The sequence below is a fragment of the Elephas maximus genome, chromosome 24 (assembly GCF_024166365.1).
Source record: "Elephas maximus indicus isolate mEleMax1 chromosome 24, mEleMax1 primary haplotype, whole genome shotgun sequence".
In the NCBI taxonomy this organism is placed as follows: Eukaryota; Metazoa; Chordata; class Mammalia; order Proboscidea; family Elephantidae; genus Elephas; species Elephas maximus.
Window position 1 is genome coordinate 41459249 of NC_064842.1, and position 22585 is coordinate 41481833.

The window sequence follows — 22585 nt, forward strand, 5'->3', positions numbered from 1 at the left end:
ACAGGTGCAACAGGCTCTCTGCCGTTAAGAAGTTTACTAGCTAGGTTTGTTTGTTTTTTTAACTGTTGTACATTTTCTAATTTTATAGAAAATAAAACGAAACAACATGAAAATATTTTTCCAACCAATTAACTATTATCACATATTTTAACTAGGAACGAGGAGGAAAGCTGTCTTACGGAATACCCAACCCACACTTGGGAATTAAGTGTCTGCAGGACATTTTTATTTCCGGATTGTAATGTGGCGTTTATTATGCCTGAACAATGACCGAAACAGCGGTGATTTTGTAGCAAAACCTCAGGGAAGCTGTTAGCAAGTTGGCATTTCTAATCCACGTGGAAATGCTCTTTTTATTTACGAGAGAATTGTAGCAGTGGTGTTCATTTTAATTAAGAACCTAATGCTGTGGAAGAGTGAGTTTGTGAAGTTCATAATATTGCAGGCAAATACGAAAGGCAAAACACAAAAGAAAATTGGTTAAATAGCCAAGTGTCAGCTTATTTTTCCTTGAACCTCTTGTTTTACATGGTTTAGAGCAGTTTGACAAAGAAATTATATAAATATGTTGCATCATTTTGTAAGCTTTTTTTTGTGTGTGTGGTAAATCATCTAACTAGCAACTGTTCTAGGCTCATAAATAGCCAAAAAGAAAAGTGCCTCCTACTTTTTTTTTTTTTTATATTGTACTTTGGATGAAGGTTTACAGCGCAAACTACTTTCTCATTAAACAGTACACATATTGTTTTATGGCATTGGTTAACAACCCCAGGATATGTCAACACTGTCCCTTCTTGACCTTGGGTTCCCTATTACAAGCTTTCCTGTCTCCTCCTGACTTCTAGTCCTTGCCCCTGGGCTCATTTTGTTTTTATGGGCCTGCCTAATCTTTGGCTGAAGGGTGCACCTTGGGAGTAAAGTGCCTCCAACTTTTGATAATAACTTAGGGATCTAACTCAGTATATTAGAAGGCAGGGTTAAGATCTAGTAGCTTTTCCAACTGCAAATAAAATGTCAGCACATTCTAATCTAGGTGATGTTGTCAGCTGCCATTGAGCCACCGGAACTCATGGCAACCCCATACTCAATGGGATGGAACACTATCCAGTCCTGTGCCATCCCCATGATGGGTTGCAGATAGCACTGATCCATAGAATTTTCATTGGCTGACTTTCAGAAGTAGGTTGCCAGGCCTTTCTTCCTAGTTTGTCTGGAAGGTCTGCTGAAATCTATTCCACATCATACCTACAATAAAGCCTCCACAGACAGACAGACAGACAGGTGGTGGCTGTGCATGAGGCGTATTGGCTGGGAATCAAACCTGAGCCCCCCGCAGGAAAGATGAGAATTCTACCACTGAACCACCAATGCCTAATCTAGGTGATACAAAAAACCCAAAACCAAACCCACTGCCATTGAGTCAGTTCCAACCGACTCATAGCAACCCTATAGGAAGAAGTAGAACTGCCCATAGAATTTCCAAGGCTGTAAATCTTTACGGAAGCAGACTGCCACATCTTTCTCCCATGAAATGGCTGGTAGGTTTGAACGACATTGGAAGGGAACAAAGAGACTGGAAAAGGTGACAATGGATAGCACCCACTATTAGTAGCTAACACATACATCTTCCCCAACGAACATCACTCACATGTCTAAGCTGAAGGGTCTGGTTATCTCAGTGCATTCAAGTGCCTAGGGGTGGGTGTGCCACTTCATGGCTTACCTTTTTAAGCCACTTCACCTCAATGTCTAGATAAATTCATTTACAATAAGCATTTATTGAACACTAATTATGTGCTTTTTTTTTTTTTTTTTTAATTATGTGCCAGGCTCTGTGCTAGGCCCTGGGCACAGGTATGTCCTTAAACAAGGGAGATCAGGTACCTGGCCTCTTGAAGCTGACATTCTGGTCAGAGGAGACGGTCTATAAACCAGTAAATAAATAATTATGAGAGTAGCAGATGGGATTTTGTGCTATGGAAAAAATAGATCAGGGTAAGGGGCTTGAGTGTGATGGAGGAGTGGGGGCAATTGAATAGGTGGTCTGGGAAGGTCTTTCTGAGGTCATAATATTTGAGCAGGGAAGGAACAAGTCCAAGAAGCTCCAGGGGGAAGCATTCCCGACAGAGCAGGTGCAAGGGCCCTGGGGCAGGGAGGAGTTTGTTGTATGTGAGAACAAGCAAGGAGGCTGATAGAGTTGACCTCTAGAAGGGGATGAAAAGTAGGAGATAAGGATGGAGAAGGCGGCAGAGGCCAGATCCTGAGGGCCTTTTAGATCATGGCCGTATGCTGGGATCCTGCTTTATGTGGAATGGGCTACCATTGGAGGGTCTTAATTAGGAAGTAATGTTATCAATTTAAATTTTTCAAATATTACTCTGACTACTCTGAGGGGACTGAAGATGAGAGTAAGGAGGGAAGTGAAAAGAGGATTGCAGTGGCTCAGGGAAAGGGGACGAAGTTTTGCCCTGGAGTCCAGTAACTGGACACTGTGATACCACTGTCACTAAACTACTGCCAGGGACAGTGCTGGGTAAAAGGAGCTCAGAAATAAGACACGAAATCAGTGCTTGCAACCCCTGAGTATGTGTTGAAGTACAGATATGAACATGATACCATGGGAGCTTGAATTTGGGGGCCAGTAACTGCCTGAGAGAAGCCCTGATGGTGCAGTGGTTAAGACCTACAGCTGTTAACCAAAAGGCTGGCGGTTCGAATCCACCAGCTGCTCCTTGGAAACGCTGTGGGGCAGTTCTACTCTGTCCTGTAGGGTCGCTATGAGTCGGAATTGACTCGACAACAAAGAGTTTGGTTTTTGGTTAACTGCCCAAGGATGGAAGGAGTCAAGGAGACCTCCTAAAGGAGGTGACAATTGGTCTAAGACTGAGTGATAAGAGTGCACAGAGGGATGAGGCATAATGGAAGATGAATAGTAATCTGAAAAAGAAATCACTTTTTGATAGTACTTTAAGTGCCATGACTTCTCCCAAACTGAGACTTGCCCTCATGTGAGTTTCTAGTACACATTATGTATGTGTAGTTAAGAATCAGGATAATTTTGATTCCAGTATCCTTTTTGGAATAATCAGAAAAGTAAGGGGCTGGGGTGAGGTAGCTGTTGCTTTTAAACTATTCAGTAGGCTCCTCCTACTTGCTTCTTTTAATAGGTCCGAACTCCAGCCACGCTTTCAGGTTGGGCATTCTTTGAAGCTGACCCCTGGACAGAATTTGAGTGAGAGCGCTTTTCTTGGCAGGTGTGTCGCTTAGTCAGTTTGATGGAGTTGAGAACTCTGTTTCCCAGAATTCTCTTCCCTGAATGGTACCAGGTGGGAGTTGGCCAAAAGGACTTGCACATTTGGAAGGTGGAAACAAAGCCGTGCCCTTTCCCTCAGAAGGCAGTCATGGTCAGATACAACATAAACAGACACAGAAGTGCCTGGTGGCCCTCAGCGTATGCTTTGTTTCCTCCTTGCATGTTAAAATATCATAAATATTGTCTTTATTCTGTGTGGTCTCCTCATCTTATTGTAGTGAACAGTAAGTATTTATGAAAGCTTTTATAGCTTCTCCTTTGGCTTAATCCCAGCTTGGTTTTTCCTAAAAGGGCTTAAGTCCCTCAACCACAAATTGTCCTTGTTTTCCCACCTGCTGGCCCTGCTGACCAGAAGCAGCCCCAGGCCCACCAACAGATGCTTTGCTGTGGACCCACAGAGCCAGAGCCTCACAGAAACTAGCTTCCCATAGACCTTTTCTAGGGCTTCCTCCACTTTGCAGTTCCACCTTGGCAGCCAGACACAACAGCCTTCTCAGATTTCTTTGCAAGCTCCAGCTTGTCCACAGGGCCAGTGCTTCAGTAGGTTGGTAAGTGACTCATCCTCCAGCTCTCCCTTCTAGGTCTTCACATCCCTGGCTCCTCCACATTTAGTAAGGCCACGTTCCTATAACGCGCCCCTGATTCCTATAATGGAAACCTGGTGGCATAGTGGTTAAGAGCTACAGCTGCTAACCAAAAGGTTGGCAGTTTGAATCCAGCAGGTGCTCCCTGGAAACCATATGGGGCAGTTCTACTCTATCCTATAGGGTTGCTGTAAGTTGGAGTTGACTCAACAGCAACAGGCTTGGGTTTTTTGTTTTTTTTTTTAAATTGAACTTTAGATGAAGGTTTACAGAACAAACTATTTTCTCATTAAACAGTACACACATTGCTGTATGATATTGGTTAACAACCCCGCTACATGTGAACACTCTCCCTTCTCAACCCTGGATTCCTTGTTACCAGCTTTCCTGTTCCCTCCTACCTTCCAGTCCCTGCCCCAGGGCTGGTGCGCCCCTTTGCCCTTGTTTTGTTCCATGGGCCTGTTCAATCTTTGGCTGAAGGGTGAACCTCAGGAGTGGCCTCATTACTGAGTTGAAAGGGTGTCCAGGGGCCATACTCTCAGGGTTTCTCCAGTCTCTATCAGGCCAGCAAGTCTGGTCTTTCTTTTTGAGTTAGAATTTTGTTCTATGTTTTTCTTCTGCTCTGTCCAGGACCCTCTATTGTGATCCCTGTCAGAGCAGTCAGTGGTGGTAGCTGGGTACCATCGGATTGTACTGGACTCAGTCTGGTGGAAGCCGTGGTAGATGTGGTCCATTAGTCCTTTGGACTAATCTTTCCCTTGCGTATTTAGTTTTCTTCATTCTTCCTTGCTCCCGAAGGGTGAGACCAGTGGAGTATCCTAGATGGATGCTTACAGGCTTTTAAGAACCCAGATGCTATAGAACATTTTCTTTATAAACTCTGTTATGCCAACTGAGCTAGATGTTCCCCCCAGACCATGGTCCCCAAAGCCCTCAGCCCAGCAATTTGGTCCCTCAGGGAGTTCGGATGTGTCTATGGAGCTTCCATGACCTTGCCTTGTGTAAGTTGTGCTGGCTTCCCTAGTATTATATACTGTCCTAGCCTTCACCAAAGGTACCACATATCCGTTGTCTATTTAGTATTTTTCCATCCCCACTCCTCCCCTTCCCCATAACCATCAAAGACTATTTCTTTTTTGTGTGTAAATTTTTTCATGAGTTTTTACAGAAGCGGTCTCATACAATGTCCTTTTGTGATCGACTTCTTTCGCTCAGCATAATGCCCTCCAGATTCATCCATGTTATGAGATGCTTCACAGATTCGTTGTTGTTCTCTATTGTTGTGTAGTACTCCATTGTGTGTGTGTACCACAGTTTGTTTACCCATTGATCTGTTGATGGGCATCTAGGTTGTTTCCATCCTTTTGCTGTTGTGAACAATGCTGCAATGAACATGGGTGTGCATATGCCTATTCTTGTGACGACTCTTAAAAATAAAAATTCTTTTAAGTAAGGGCAGGGACCAGATCATAAAGGATCTCAGCCCAGCTAAGGCAGTAGACTTGGTCCTGTAGGACTAATGATGTTGAACATCCCTTCATGTATATCTTTTCTGGAGAAATATCTATTTAAATTCTTTGCCTATTTTCAAGTTGGTTTGTCTTTTTGTAATTGAGTTGTATAAATATTTTTTAAATGGGTGTCTGGTTAGTTACTGAGTCATCTGCTGCAGACCTCTGCTGCTCCACTGCTTCCCTCCAGCACTTCCATCCTGGGGGCCCCATGGCCACTCTCATCAGATGCCTTTGTCTCTCTCATCTCTGGACACAATCCTTCCTACTTCCCCTGCAAGGACCAGAGGCTCTTCCAGGCATTGTTAAGCTTTCCTACTGGTCTTTACATTCTTTAGCCAGGCACCACCACAAACACAGGAAGTCCTCAAGGGGCTAGAGTCACCCCATGGCAATGTGGGAGAAGTGCCTTCCCAAGGAGAATCAAACCCAAACCCGTTGCTGTCAAGTGGATTCTGACTCATAGTGACCTTACAGGACAGAGTAGAACTGCCGCATAGGTTTTCCAAGGAGTAGCTGGTGGATTCGAACTGCTGACCTTTTGGTTAGCAGCCAAGCTCTTAACCACTTTGCCACCAGGGCTCCCTCCCAAAGAGGGGCCCCTACAAAGAGCTGCTAGTGCGCTGTATGTGTGTTCACAAAGGGTCATCCTTCCAGGTTTTACTTACAGCTCTTTCTCCCTTTAGGAGTCAGTTAGCCTGTGGGTCAGGACCAGGGGCAGATTATCCAATAGGTAAGGTAAGCACGGGGCGTACCTTGCTTACTGGGTAATCTGCCCCTGATCAGTATCAGGGAACAATTTGGAGTCAAACACCAACCTTTCCTTTGCTGAGGCAGGGACTTCTCACAAAGTCAAGCACGTCATATCTCCTACCTGAAGATGAATTCTTTCCTAGGCCAGGAGACACCTCAGTCCCTCAGGTAAAGAGATTTGTTGTTGTTGTTAGCTACCATCAAGTAAGGCTCCAACTCATGGTGACCCCATGTGTTGCAGAGTAGAACTGCTTTATAGGCCTTTCTTCCATGGAGCCACTGGGGGCTTCAAATTGCCAACGTTTAGGTTACCAACTGGATGGCAAACTACTTGTGCCACCAGAGCTCCTAAAGAGACTTTAGGTGAGTCAATTCTGTGGTTCATCTGACATATCTAGATGTCTAAACCAAGGGGGTAATATGAAAAAAATTTGTTTTTAAGATTAGATTGGCAGTAGAGAAAGGATGACTTAGCCTGCAGCAGACTCTCTGGGAGAGCTTGTTAAAAATACAGATTCCTGGGTCCTACCTGGATATTCTCATTCACTAGGCCAGGGGAGTACCTGAGAATCTGCATTTTAAACTCCCACCCCTATGAATTTGCTGTGGTGGTTGGAGGATCATAAGAAACCCTGGATTAGAGGGGCACAAATGTAGAGGGCAGGAGACGAATAGGGAGCTTGCACTGTGGGTGAGTGATGGTAAAGGATCCACCACAGAGATGAAGAGGAGGAGATGGAGCCCAGGGACAGAACCGGGGGCAGGAGTCAAGAAGACTGGCTCTGACAGAGTGGGAGGAAAGGAAGAAGCAGGGAGGAGACACCCCTGGTCTGTCTCCAGGCCAGCACCTGCCTTTCCCGGAAATGGCCTTCTTGGCCTGGTAGCTCCTCACATATTAGGGAGAGGTCCGGGGCTTTCCCAGCTGCTCCAGCTGGCTCTGCTCACCGATGGCAGCTCTCACCCTGTGGACAAGCAAGTGCCACTCCCTGGGAATGCTCAGGTTACAGCTGTGCACTAGCCTCCGACACAGCCTCCCCATGACTGCTGCCTGATAAAGTTACCAAATGCAAGGTGTGACAGATTCCTGGAGGACAACAGACAGTGGAAATGATGGCTGATCCCAACAGATTATCTCTTAAGCTCCAAACCCGCTTAGTGGTAGGAATCCTTGGGTGGTACAAACAGTTAAAGGTTAACGCTCCTAACTGAAAGGCTGAAGGTTCAAGTCCCTTCAGAGGTACCTTGAAAGAAAGGCCTGGCTATCTACTTCCAAGAAATCAGCCATTGAAAACTCTGTGGAGCACAGTTCTACTCCGACACACATGGGGTCACCATTAACCACAGCCGACGCAACAGCAGCTGATGGTTTCAGCTTAGTAAGTGACAACTACAGCGGAAATTCCCAAAGCCTTCCTCTTCTGGGGGGATTTAAAAATGCATTGAGCCCACGTGGTTTTCATGATCCCAGGGCATTTTTATGATTTTCACAATAGATTGTCACATACGAGTGTTAAAGTTATTTTTCTTTTTCATCTCTTCGTTATAAAGTAGGAGGGGCATTAATTTCATTAATAAACCAAAAAACCAAACTCATTGCCGATGAGTCAGTTCCAACTCATAGCAATCCTATAGGACGTAGTAGAACTGCCCTGTAGGTTTCCAAGGAGTGGCTGGTGGATTCCAACTGTTGACCTTTTGGTTGGCAACCAAACTCTTAACCACTGCGCCACCAGGGCTCCATAATCTCATTAATAGGCATGGATCATTTCTGGATGTAGATGGCTCACTAATTTGAAGCTGCTATTTTCTTACAGAGTTGTCTTCTTTATTTTATTTTATTAAAGAAGTCCGTATCCCTGTGGGTGGCACTCTTGGGCCTTAGAAAACCATTTTACCCAGAGAACCTCACCTGAGAAACTTACCTTCTGTAGCTTTGTGTTCATGCAAAGCACCTACCTGGTTTCAAGCTCTGCTCAGAGGGGTCACCTTGCAGGCGCTGCTTATCCTCACTGTGGATGACAGGCTTCAACAAGGGAAAGTCCTCTGCCTTTAGTCTAAAAACGTCATGGAGATTATAGGATCCTTCCACAGATGTGGTAGGAAATGGGAATTTATGTCAAAGCAATCATCTTAACCCAGACTCCCTAGAAAACTGTCATCAGAGGCAAAGCTTGTGTGCTGAGGCTTAATTTGTTGTTGTTGTTTGTTGCCATCAAGTTGGTTCCAACACATGGCGGGCGGCCTTTTACATAAGAGAACAAAACATTGGCTGCTCCTGTGCCATCTTCATGATCGCTTGAGTCCATTGTCATGGCTGTTGTGTCAGCCCATCTCATTGAGGGTTTCCCTTGTTTCACTGATCATCTGCTTTACCAAACATGGGCCCTATTCTAGTGATTGGTCTTTCCTAATGACCTGCAATACCAAGGCTGCAAGAGTGAGAAAAGTGGGAGGTGAGGCAGGGAAGGACGGAAAGCAAATGTAAGGTGGTGTATTGCCAGGCTAGCCCCAGCTTCACAAGAAAATGCAGCCTGTTCCTTGGTCACCCAGGGTGTCTCCAGACAGGACAGATGGAACCACTACACCTCAGTGTGGGAGAGAAAGGACAAGGGATTTGTCTTCTGACCCTTTCCTGTTCTCCTGTCTTTCACTGATCCAGGTTTTCTTCACAGGGTGTTAGTTCCCTCAAAGTTCTGAGCAGTGTTATCTGGCCTCTGCTGGTACTAACTGATGAGTACAGATCCCATGCCCCATGTTTCATTTGTTCATTCAGGCTTGGCCTGGCAGCCAGGGCTCCTGCTGGTACCAGGCTATAGGCACGATGGAGGACATGCAGAAGCCCAGTGTCCAGCCGGGGTTTTAGGAGGTGAGGCGATGGCAGTTAACAGCCAAGGCCAGAGGACAGACAGGTGGGACTGAGCACAAATGGGTTTGGTTCAGTGATAAACAAGGAGCTAGGGGTGAAAAAGACAGTTATTCTTTTGCCTTCCCACTGAAGTCTTGGCCCCACTAGACCTCCAAATGCCATTTACAAGTTATTCCTTTCTCTAGTCTGGCATCTATCTTTAGTAACATATGACAGTAAAAAGGGAAAGTCCTGGGGAATTTGTGAAGAAAAATTCAAGCTTCCTTACTTTATAAATCACCCCAAATTGTATCTTTGCCATGCTCTCTTAACTTACTGGGTGAACCTGTGAAAGTCACTTAACCTCTCCGAGCTGATATGGCAATTTCATAAGAGTTAAAGTAGTAACATTTCACACAGGGTCATTGGGTGCAGATTTGATGAAATAAGCAAAGCATACGCACTTTAAAAACTTGGGTGCTCTACAAGATGAGGGGTTATTATTACTTCCCCTGTCTTCCTGCACCCCCCCCCCCCCCCCACTGTGCCTCTTGAGATACTTCTGGTTTCTCTCTCAGATCCTCTTGGGCTTTGTTCCAGCTGCCTTTGCAGCAAATATCCCTGAGTTTTGCTCCAACCCCTTTGCTCTTTGAAACCTGAGACCACATGGCCATGGGGGCTGTATTAGGGGAATTCTGACATCCATATCAAGGATCCTCCTCTTTTAAGCTATCATGGCTTGCTAGGGCAGTAACTTCACAATTTCACAATAAAACAAGCTTTCTTTTGAAACAATGATTAAGCTCCCCACAAGAGCCAACATGTTGGGAACCACAACAAGGCACGTGGGAAAAGCTGGTCTAATGGCATCCAAGATCCTCTGTGTTCAGGCTGAAAAGAAATGCAGGTTGGCTTATTCATTGCTAAAGCCCTTTTTTTCTCAATACCCTTTCCTACACAGCGTCTCATTTAAGCCTTACAATGACCCTTATGAGGTAGGGATGACATGTCCATTTTTACTGCGGAGGAAGCTGAGGTTCAGAAGACATGAGAGATTTGCCCAAGGTCCAACACAGCCACTGTGAGCCCAGCCCCATGACAAGCCTTGTCTTCTTGTTCCAAGTATCTTCTATTAAACAATGCTGCCCTTTGTTCTGGTCTGTCGCTATTTCCTTTATTCTTGATTTTCTCAAGAATTTATACCTCCAGGAAAAGCATGCTGGCTTCTGACAGATGTTTGTGTTCTTGATAACATGGTTTATTTAACTCAGTAAAAAGAAAGTCCATCACAGAACCATGCAGCCCTTTGGGAAGACCTGAGACCACATGGCCAGCCTTCTGCCTTAAGCTCAACGGAGGCCTAAGTCAATGTTTTCTAACTGGATTGAGGGAGTTTCATGGTGCCATGGGCCTGCCCCAGAGTTCAGAACAGAGGAAAGGCCCAGGGTATCCCCCAACCTGACTTCATATTTTAAGGCTCCCCATGTGGAGGGGTGCGAAGGCTTCTCCCTTCACCTCCACCCCCAGAGGCTTTATGGCCAGACTGTGTAACTACATATCTTTTATTTTGCTGAATGCTCTTCAGCTGGTTTGTCTTTCTGAGGGGGCTGTGCAAGCTGATAAGATTTTGAGAGGAGATCTGGGGGATGGGAGCGAAGTGAACAGAGACTGAAAAGGAGATAGGGAAGAGGAACTGCAGAGAAAGTGCAGAGAAGCTAAAGTGGATCAGAGGAGACCGCGTGAGGTACATGTACCTAATCACCTCTGGTTCCTCCTGAAAGTTTTAGTCAAATCTGTGTTTCTAACTGGTGCGTTTGGAGTCAATGGCGAAGATGTGATTAGCCTGCACTTGGGTGTGAGATGAAAACAAGGGTAGCTCAAGGGCTTCCGGTCATTTGTGGGTCACACGCTGAAGATTTCGTTAGGAGAGGGGTCTGTTGCTGGCCTAAATCCTCAGGGGATTGGTCCCCTAATCTGAATATAAACGTTTATCAAGAATTCCTCCTTTATGTCTCTTCCTAACCATTCCTCTTAAAATTCAAGTCCATTTCTTCTGGTTTGGCTCAAGTTGAGTTCTTGCCCGTGTCCCAAACTTTGACTCACAAAATCCAGAATCGTAGAAAAAGGAGTCGTGGGGAAGGAAGAAGTATGTAGCCAGAATCAATGGAAACTGTGGACCAAACAATTTTGGCAAATGAATTACACTGTTAGAGAAACTGTGACTGTAGCATAGAAAGGAGCTGTTGTTCTGCAGAAAAGATAGTAAATAATTTCCCCTTGGCGAAATGAATTACAGGGAAAGTCAGGAATACTCAGACTTACAGGGACGCACATGCCAATGCCAATCAACACCCTTCTGAAGTATTGACAACAATGTGCAACAATAATGGCATTTATCTTTAGTCCATATGTATCTAAAAGTTCTTGAGCACTATATAATCTCCTCAGTCCTAGCCATTCTCATCTACAAATCTGTCTTCTGTCACCTTGCGTCCCAAGGGGCACCCCCATGCTCACTTTCTTAGCAGCCAAGATCTTCCTCGCTTGGGTTAAATTAGCCCTTTTTTGTGCAGAAACACACCAAGCGTTACAATTCGCAAACCTAACTAGTGTCTGCATTCTTGCAGGGCCCCGGCTATAGAGGTAACTAGGTTTTGAAGGACAAAAATATCTTTTTAAGGACCATTGTTTTTATCAGCTACCATTTAGATGTCAGGGCACATTTTTCTTCTCATTTAACTTGACACATGAGAAAATTGTTGCAAGCTAGTTGAGCTGTAAGGTGAACTTGACTGTGATAATGGGACACAGCTCAGCAGAGACAGCAAGGTCAGCTCACTGGTGTTCTGTTCTTCTCTGCTTGCTGTATCTACTGACCTGGTTCAGGACAACCTCTTTGTTCTCCGAAGGACTATTGGATTAGTACTGGGGTAGCCCACGAGTGTCTTTTATGCAGTTGATCAGTAGGGACACCAACAAATGCATATGGAATGAATAGATTCAAAGAAACAATAATATTTGTAGTGAATCCCAGCCAGCTAGCTTTGCATTTAGCTATCAACCTAAAGCCAAGCATTTCTTCCTTTCCCCAAATCAATCTAGAAACTCATAGGGTCCCAACGAGCGTTTGTTTGTTTTTCGGGTGTATGTATGTGTGTGGGAAAATTACCTTGCTTAGAAAATGTCTGTTTAAATCTCTTGTCCTCCTATGCCAACTGTATCAGTCAGGATAGGCTAGATATGCTATGTAACAAACTACCATCAAATCTTTCGCTTCATCCAATAAAAGTTTATTTATAGCTCACATCATATCTACTGTGGGTTTGGGCAGCTATCCAGGGCAACTGTCCTCACGTGTTGACTCAGCATTCCATTCTATTTTATGGCGCCTCCTTATCAATGCATGTGTCCCTGATTGCCGCAGTAGGGAAAAAGTAAGCAGGAACAATTAAATGCTTCCACCCATAAATGGCATGTGTCATATTTAATTTGCAAAAGCAAGTCCTGACCATACTGAACTCCAGGAGGGCAAGTCTATCACTTATGGGTTGCTATAAAACAAACCACCCCCAAGCCTGTGGCTTTAAACAATACAATTTATTTCTCATGGCTCTGTGAGTTGGCTGGGCAATTCCTTTGCTTATTTCGCCTGCCTGGCTGCATTTGGCTGGAAGATTGGCAAGACTGGAATGTTCAAGAGAGCTCGGTTTACATGTCAGGAAGTAGAGCTTGGCTGGCGTGCCTCGGTTCTTCTCCATGTGGCCTCTCATCCTCCAGAAGGTTTAACTGACTTCCTTAGACAGTGGGTCTCAGGACAGCATTCCAAGAGGGCAGAGACAAAAGCTGCAAAGTCTCTTGAACCCAGGCTCCAGAATTTGTACATCACTCCTGCCACATTCTATTGGACATGATCAATCACAAGGCGAGGCCAGATTCAAGGTATGGGGAAATATTCAGTCTCTTGATAGGAGGAGTAGCAAATACTGTAGTCATGTGTTTTACTCTATGACATTACGGTATGTGTACATGGAAGAACAGGGAAACCAGATATTGGTGAACAGTGGTAATTGCTGACACACTAACCCATGTGACCATAGGAAGAAGAAATGAACAATACTGAGTACTTATTGCATAAGATGCAATAATTCTTAAGGGATAGTTATTATAATCCTTATATGCTGCCAGATTTGGTTTGCTAGTATTTTATTGAGGGTTTTTGTTTCTGTTATTCATAAAGAATATTGGTCTTCAGTGTTCTTGTAATGTTTTTGTCTGGTTTTGGCATCAGGGCAATAGTGTCCTCATAGAATGAGTTGGGAAGTAGTCCCTCTTCTTTTTTGGGGGGTGGGGTGGGGAGAGTTTGTGAAGAATTGGTATAAATTCTTCTTTAAGTGTTTGGCATGATTCTCTAGCGAAGCCATCTGGCCTTTGGCTTTTCTTTGTGGGTAGTTTTTTTTTTTTTTTTATTCCTAATTCAATGTCTTTACTTGTTATGTCTATTCAGATTTTGTGTTTCTTCTTGAGTCAGTTCTGGTAGTTTGTGTCTTTCTAGGAATTTGCTCATTTTGCCTTGGTTATCTAAATTGTTGGAGTACAGCTGTTCATAGTATTCCCTTATAGTCCTTTTTCTTTCTGTAATGTCAATAATAATGTTCATTGAGAAATTTTTAGCTAGATAAAAAAAAAAAATAGATGAAGTAAAAAAGAGAGAAGATTAAGATAACTTCTCTCTTTTTTACTTCATCTATCTAGCTAAAGATTTCTTAATTTTCTGATCTTTTCAAAGAACCAACTTTTGGTTTCATTGATTTTCTCTATTGTTTTTCTATTCTCTATTTCCACCCTAACACTCTTCTTTTTCTCATCTATAAAGATGGTAGTTTAGGTTACTGATTTGAGATCTTTCTTCTTGTGTGATATAGGCATTTTCCACTATAAATTTCCCTCTAAGCACTACTTTGGTTGCATTCCATGAATTTTGGTATATTGTGCTTTCATTTTCATTCATCTCACTGTATTTTCTAATTTCCTTTGTGATTTCTTTTTTGACTCACTGGTGATTTAGGAATGTGCTATTTAATTGCCACATATTTGCGAATTTCTCAAATTTCCTTCTGTAATTGATTTCTAATTTCATTCTGTGGTATTCAGAGAATGTTGTATGATATCAATACTTTAAAAATTCTTGAGACTTGTTTTATGGCATAACATATGGCCTATCCTGGAGAATGATCCATGTGCACTTTAGAAGAATGTGTGTTCTGCTTGTTCTCTTCTTGTGTTCTATAGGTATCTGTCAGGTCTAATTTGTTTATAGTGTTGTTCAAATCTCCTGTTTCTTTGTTAATCTTCTGCCTCCATTATTGCAAGTGGAGTGTTAAAGTTTCTAACTATTGTTGAATTTCTTTCTCTCTTAAATTCTTTCACTTTTTGCTTTATATGTTTTGGGGCTCCATTGGTAGGTGTATATATGTTTATAATTTTTTGTATCTTCTAGATGGATTGGCCCTTTTGTAATTATAAAATGTCCTTTTTCTCTAGTAACTATACTGTCTTAAAGTCTATTTTGTCTGATAATAACATAGTCACTTCAGCTGTCTTTTGGTTACTGTTTGTGTGGTGTATTTTTTCCCATCCTTTTACTTTCTTTTTTTTTTTCTTATGATTTATTTTGTTTTTGTTTTTGAGAATATACACAGCTGAACATACACCAATTCAATAGTTTCTACATGTACAATTCAGTGACACTGACAACATTTTTCAGGGTGTGCAACCATTCTCATCTTCCTTTTCCTAGTTGTTTCTCTCCCATTAACATAAACTTACTCCCCCTACCCCTAGGGTGCCTATCTAATCATTTGAGTTTCTGTTATTAGTTTGATCTTAAAAGTGCTCAAGGCAGACATTCTTTACTAGTTAAGCTGAACTATCATTTGGTTTTAAGAAGACTTCAGGGGATATTTTTGGTTTATGTTTTAGGGTTTAAATTTTATCTCAGGGCAATAGTTTTGGAGGTTTGTTCAGCCTCAATGGCTCCCATCCTTTTACTTTCAACCTATTGGTGCCTTTGAATTTAAAGTTTGTCTCTTACAGACAGCATATAGTTGGTTTTTTTTTTTTTTTAACTCATTCTTCCGATCTCTGCCTTTTAATTGAAGTATTTAATTCATTTACATTTAATTATTTACAAGGTAGGATTATGTCTGCTGTTTTGGTATTTTTTCTCTATGTCTGTATATCACGTGTCTTTTCGTTCCTCTAATCTTCCATTTTAATCTTCCATTAATACTTTCTTTTAAAGAGATCTTTTCTAGGTAATCATTTTAATTCCCTTGTCATTTCTTTTGCTGTATTTTTTTAGTTATTTTCTTAGCGGTTGCTCTGTAAATTACAAATTAACATTTTAATTTTTAATAACCCACTTCGGATTAACACCAATTTAATTTCAGTAGTGTACAAAAACTTTGCTGCTGTATAACTCCCTTCCCTCCCTCCTCCTTTGTGCTATAATTATGATATAAATTACATGTTTATACGTTGTGTGCCCATCAAAAAAAAAAGATTTATAATTATCGATATATGTAGTTGTCTTTTAAATCAAATAGGAGAGAGAGTTACAAATGGAAAATACATTTATACTGTGTTTTATATTTACCTGTACACTTTTATAGTGCTCCTTATTTCTTCAGGTGGATTTGTTTATTGTCTAGTATCCTTTCATTTTAGCCTGGAGGACTCCTTTTAGTATTTCTAATAGGCAACTCTATTAGCAATGAATTATCTCCATTTTTGTTTAACAGGGAATGTCTTAATTTCCCCTTAATTTTTTGAGGGAGAGTTTTGCTGGATATAGAATAGTTGGTTGACAGTCTTTTTTCTTCAGCATTTTGCAAGTATCATCCCCCTGCCTTCTGGCCTCCATGGCTTCTGATACAAAATCATCTGTTCATCTTATTGAGGGTTATTTGCATGTGATGAGTTACTTCTCTCTTGCTGCTTTCAAGATTCTCTCTTTGTCTTTGGTTTTTGACAGTTTGACTATGTATCTAGGTCTGAATCTTTTGAGCTTATACTACTTGGAGTTTGTTGAGTTTCTTGGGTATGTAAATTAGTATTTTTCATCAAATTTGGGAAGTTTTCAGCCATTATTTCTTTGAATGTTTCTTTGTCCCTTTCCTTCTGGGCTTATTATGCATATATTCATGTGCTTGATGGTGTCCTAGAGATCTCTGAGGCTCTGTTCACTTTTCTTTATTCTTTTTTCTTTCTGTTCCTTAGACTGGGTAATCTCAATTGACCTATCTTCACATTTGTAAATTCTTTCTTCTGCTTTCTCAGATCTGCCATTGAGCCTCCCTAGTAAAATTTCCTTTTTAGTTATTGTACTTTTCAGCTCCAGGATTTCTGTTTCTTTTTTTGTAATTTTGATCTCTGTCTTTTCTTTAATTCTCTAGTTGGTGAGACATCATTCTCATAATTTCCTTTCATTCTTTGAAAATGGTTTCTTTTATTTTTTAAAACTTATTTATAATAGCTGACTTAAAGTATTTATCTGCTAAGTCCAACGTCTGGGCTTCCTCAGAGACAGATTCTATTGATTGCCTTTTCCCTGGGTATAAGCCATTCTTCTTTGTTTCTTTTCATGTCTTATAATTTTTTTGTTGAAAACTGGGCATTTTAAATGTGTCAAATCTCCCTTTTGCAGGTTTGTTTTGCTTTTGTGATTTGTTGTTTGTTTGTTTAGTGGAATTTCTGAACTAATTCTGTAAAGCCTGTATTTGTCCTGTGTGCCCACTAACGTCTCTGCTCAGTTAGCTTAGTAGTCAACTAATGATTGTACAGAAATATCATTAAAAGCCCAGAACAAATAAGTCTCCTACGGGCTCTTTATGTGTTTTGGAGCTTCTCTTTAATACTAAGCCACACAACTGACAACTGTGCCTTAGCCTTCACTTCCTGCCTTCAAAGAGTCTCGAGGTCAGCCAGAGGTGAGACCTTAGGGCTTTCTTAGGGCTTTCCTGTACATGTGCACAGCCCTATGCATGCACATGGCCTTCTTGATTCCCAGAGGTATGTCAGAGGTTATCAAAGCCCCTATAAACATCTTATCCCACAGTTTTCCTTTTTAAACTTTTTGGTTAGCCTATTGTTTCCCTCAACCACTAATATTATCTATCACTTCAGGGAGCCGCAAATTAGAAATTACCTCAAATTGTTTTTAATAAATACCCCTGGGGGGAAGATATTTCACACTGCATTAACTTCAAGTCAGGTCAATGAAAAACAGCCTTGCATATGGGGTCTTCTAGGTAAGCACCAGCAGGTCACATAATGATAATTCTCCAGGAATGAGACTTTGAGGGGCTCCAACCACTTTAAACCCCCTCCAGTGGCTGACAGGCTTCTAGTTTTCACCACAGGCTGTTGGTTTTCAAGGCTACCACAGAGCTGGAAACTAGGGATGGGAATAGAGAAAACTAAAATATCATGAAGCTCACTATTCTTACCAAGATTCAGCTGTTTTTCTTAAATATGTGCTCCCTGGATTGCTGCAAACCTTTGGTTAATTTCTAGAGTTCTGGAAAAGTTAATTCTGATATTTTTTTCAGTTTTTTTCATTGCTTTTAGGGAGGAGAGAATTTTTTTTTTAATTTTGGTAAATATATATGTGACAAGGCGTTTGACATTTTAACAGTCTTCACGTGTACAGTTCAGTCACAGTAACTGTTCACCCTTATCTGTTCCCAAGTTAAGGTGAAAATTTTTAGAAGTCCTTATTCTCTCGTTTTTGCTAATGCCACTTGGTAGTTGTCATAAGGATTTCTATTGTATCAGTTAGGATTAAGTTCATCAGCACATGACAAGAAAAGCCTGAATTAACAGCAGCTTAAATACACAAGTTGTATTCTCTCACATTAAAAGTCTTAAAGTATATACTCCTGGGACAGCAGTTTATTTTAGTTCAACTCTACTGTCCTTGGAGTGTGGCCCTTATCCTCATGGTCTAAGGTAACTGTTAGAGCTCCAGCGATCACATATGCATTCCAGGAAACAAGATGGAGAAAGAGGTGAAGAAGAGCACATACCCTTCCTTTAAGGTGACTTCCCAGAAGTTGCTCATAATACTTCCAGAATGTAGTCACATAGCCACTCGTAACTACATGGGAGTTTTTAAAACGTGGTCTTTACTTAGGAAGCATGTGTCCAGCTAAAAACCAAGGATTTATTATGAAGGAAGGAAGGAAAACTAGCTGCTCTGAGGTTTAGAGAAGTTCAGTAATTTACCCAAAGACACCCAGGCAGTAGATGGTGGTGTTAGGCTTCAAACCAGCCAGTCTGACCCTAAAGCCTCTACTCTTAACCTCTTTTCCATCCAGAAAAGGAAGCTGAGGCTTAGAAAAGTTAAGTAACTTGATGAGGTTAAATAGCTGGCAAGTACAGATCTGTCTAGGTCCAAAGCTCATCTTTTTCCCTCTTGTTTGTCCCAAACCATTTTATTTTACTCTGGAGGGCCACGAGGAGGATTGATTTAAAAAAAAAAAAAGACCTCAATGTTCACACTGAAATGTCATTAAGATACTTAAAGTGCTTTCAGTGTCCTCTAAACACCCGGGATGATAATGAATATCTGAAGAAGAGCAAATGAACCAGGATGATGAATAATCAGAAATAGAGCCACTAAAGAGCAAACACTGTGGAACTTGCTTGGTTTCTGGAGCAGGATTAAGGGACCAGTTACGTACAGGCTGTTAACTGCTGTTAAGAAAGCGTCATCGAAAGTTGCAGTCTTGAGCAGAATTCTAAGTACCTTTTGTTTTGTTTTTCCCACTAATCTCTTGGACTCCTAGGCCCCCCTCTAGGCAGTCAGTAAGTTATTATTAGTCTCTTCCACCCATATCCGGCTCTGAGATGAGGTGAGGCCCAAGTTAAGCCCTGGTCTTAAGGTTCCTTTGAGCCCACCCAAGGTCTAAGGGAACAGGCCCAGTGCCTGCCCTGACTCACTCATTTCTTTTCTTTTTGTCAACTCTTAATTTTCTTCACCTTGGCTTATCCTAAGCTGAATTAATTGAGATCTGAATAAGTGGGAGCACATTGTAATTACAAATTTAGGACAAGTTTTCAATTCAACCAGAGCTCCCTTTCATAGTGCTCACAGAGTGTACACTCAAGAGGGGGTATCAATGGAATTGTAGTTTGATAACCAAACAGAAGCACAATTGAAGACTTGATGACTCGTATAGCTTCATTCACAGCCACCCAAAGATAATCCACTGTTCCGTCCATGGTTTGAATCTGTCACAAAACAAAACAAAACAAGATTTGATTCCAGCAGCTGGAGTAATTCTAGCTCTATCTAATGGCGCATGTTTGAGTTACTGAAGCTTGAAAGCTCATGGTTCGATCTCGGGCCCTATAGGGAGCTGCCATCTGTTCCTGCCTTTGCTTCTTAGAGCCCCCTTACTGTTGCTGGCACATAGCAAGGCCGTGTGGCTAAGAGCTCCCACCCTACTCTGGCCCTGGCACCCCAGAAATAACCTCTGCTGATACCCTTTCACATGCACACAAAGCACAGGAATGGCTCCAATCTCTGCCTTTGTCCTGCACTTTGAACTTTTTTCAGGCTTCTCCACTGATCTTTCTTTTGCTTCACACCTGGATTCTTTTTCTATACAACAAAGTTTACAGATGTCTGTCATGAGAATACTAGATTTCATTTAATTTTTAATCAACCTTTTTATTTTGAGATAATTGTAGTGTCATGCAGTTGTAAGAAATGATAGAGTTACCATGTGCCCATTACCCAGTTTCCCTCAGTGGTAACATCTTGCAAAACTACAGCACAATATTACAACTGGGATATATTAATATTGATACAATCTACCCATCTTATTTAGATTTCCCTTGTCTTACATGCACTCATTTGTGTGTGTGTGTGTGTGTGTGTGTATTTAGTTCTATGCTATATTTTCACATGTGGAAGTTTGGGTATCAATCACTATCTCTCATGTTGCCTTTTATAACCTCACCCATCTTCCTCTTGCCCCCTCCTCCTTCGCTCTACCCCCTAGCCCTAGCCCCTAGCAATCATTAATCTATTCTCCATCTCTATAATTATGTCATTTCAGAAATGTTATATAAAAGAGATAACCTTTTAGGATTGGCTTTTTTCACTTAACCTAATTCCTTTGAGATCTATCTCAGTTTTTACACCTATCAATTGTTTGTTCCTTTTTATGCCTGAGTAGTATTTCAAGGTATTGATGTATCACAGTTTAACCATTCACATCTGGGTCATTTCTACTTTGAGATACTATGAATAAAACTTCTATGAACATTCATGTACAGGTGTTTGTATGAACATATAACATAGGTTTTTATTCCTTTGGGATAAGTGCGCAAGAGTGTAGTTGTTGGGTCATATGGTAATTGCATGTTTAGTTTTATAAGAAACTACCAGAATGGCTATACCCACCAGCAATGTATGAGTGATCTGGTTTTCCACGTTCTCACCAGCAATTGATATTTTATATTTTAGCCATACTCATAGGAATGTAGTGAAATCTCCTTGCGGTTGCATAAATTTTTAAAAAACTTTGTGTACATTTCAATTTTTAATTGGTACTGATTATTTGTACAGCTTTCATATTTTTATTTTTAAATAAACTTCTTTACTATTGAACAGTGTATGAAGTATTGGGAAAATTAAAGCACTATTTCATATATATTCCATTTCACTTGTCAGGTCACACATTTTTCAATATGTCCAGAATTCTATGCCTACTTTTGAGACACGAGTTGATGTACAGTATTGAAACATTTTCAATAATTATCAACTCAAAAGTTAATTGGGCATTCTGGCCTTCATGGGCCTGTTGTAAAGGAAATTGCTTTGTTCACACATCAATTTTGTAGCTATACTCATAAAACATTTTTTCTAATAAAAAAAATTCATCTATAAAAAAATAGACACCTGGCTATTTATTTTCCAGCCCTCCCAGAATGATAATTCATTTAAGCCATCTGCTCAGCTTCTTGAATTCCTCAACTCGATGCAACCCAGGTCCCAGTCCAGCTTCCAGGGCATCATATGCTCGTCTGGGTAAAAGGGGAGGGGAGAGAGAAGCCTCAGCATCCTAGGCTCCTATGTGTCTGGGAGGGAAATTCAACATTCCTAGCAGAAGATTAAAATGTTTGCTTTGAAGAAATTAGGGACCAGTTGCCTGGATACAGCCAGGAATACACATCATTGGATCTGTGGGTGACTCGTTGTCACTTTGTCCCTATTTGAGTTTCCAAAGTGTTAAGCGGAAAATGAGACCTATTTAACAAAGAACTCATACCTGCTTGGGTTGTTTCTGCTGATCCTATCTGTGTGTAGGTATATATCACACACCCACACATGTGCATTTAATAAGCAGCTTGGTATAAAAACCCTGCAACGAACATCAATCCTTGTAGACTACCGGGGAGCCCTAGTTGGGTTTGCTAGTAAAGGAACGTCTGTGAAGACTATAAATAGCAAGCATGTGTCTCTGTAAGCAGTGCAGCTATTTATTTTTTTAACAGGAGATTCTCCTGTTACCAGGACATCACAGATTACTGAATAATTTATTTAATGGTAGATTATATGGGCTTCACTCCTGGCCAATGAGCTCATATCCAAATGTCTAAAGGAGGTAAGGTGAGCAAAAGCTAGAGCTCAGGCTTGGGTGGGCAGTTTGTTTACTCTTTATTTAGATATGTATAGCTATTGTAGCCATACGTGTATATTTTATTTAATATTACTTCAGCTGCAAAGGTAGTATATCCAATAGTGGCATCACTTTATTGCTGGAAATTTGGTTAACTTATCACAATGCATCCAACAGGGAGCACTAAAAAATACAGAGGAGAATAATAAATGACCTGGTCTCCAATTGGTGGTTTTAACAAAGAACCATGATATATGGGTGGATGCTTATTCTGTATGAAAATGTAGTTTAAAAAAAAGAGCTGGCAAAATTCCATTATGAGATGTTAGATTTGGAAAATGAAGACAGGAATGGCAAAAATGATCTGGAAGAGTATTTGTGAAATTCCATTGTTATTATCTTAAATTTGACAAGAGAAAAATGGCAAAAGACTAGAACAGGCCTATGACATAAGAGAAAATTCATGTGACCAATTAAGTGTAGGAAAAGGTGCTTGCTTTTATTAGTCACCAGGGAGATGCAAATCAAATCCACGATGAAATATCACTACGCACCCACATGATTAGCTGAAATTTTAAAGTTTGGCGATTAAAAGTATTAGTGAGGATGGAGAATAATGCAAACTCTCATATACTGCTGGTGGGAGTTTAAATTGAAGCAATTGGAAAATACTTGCCATTATCTGCTGAAGTTGAAGATTCACATACCCTATTCACAACTGAAGAAATTCCATTACTGTATATGTATGTCCTGTGGACCAGGATATATACAAAATGTTTACAGAAGTGTTGTTCATAATAGCCCCCAGCTAGAAATAGTGCAAATGTCCACCTGGTATAGAAAGGATAGGTAAGAGCTAGAGCTACTTGCAAAAAAAAAATTGGTAA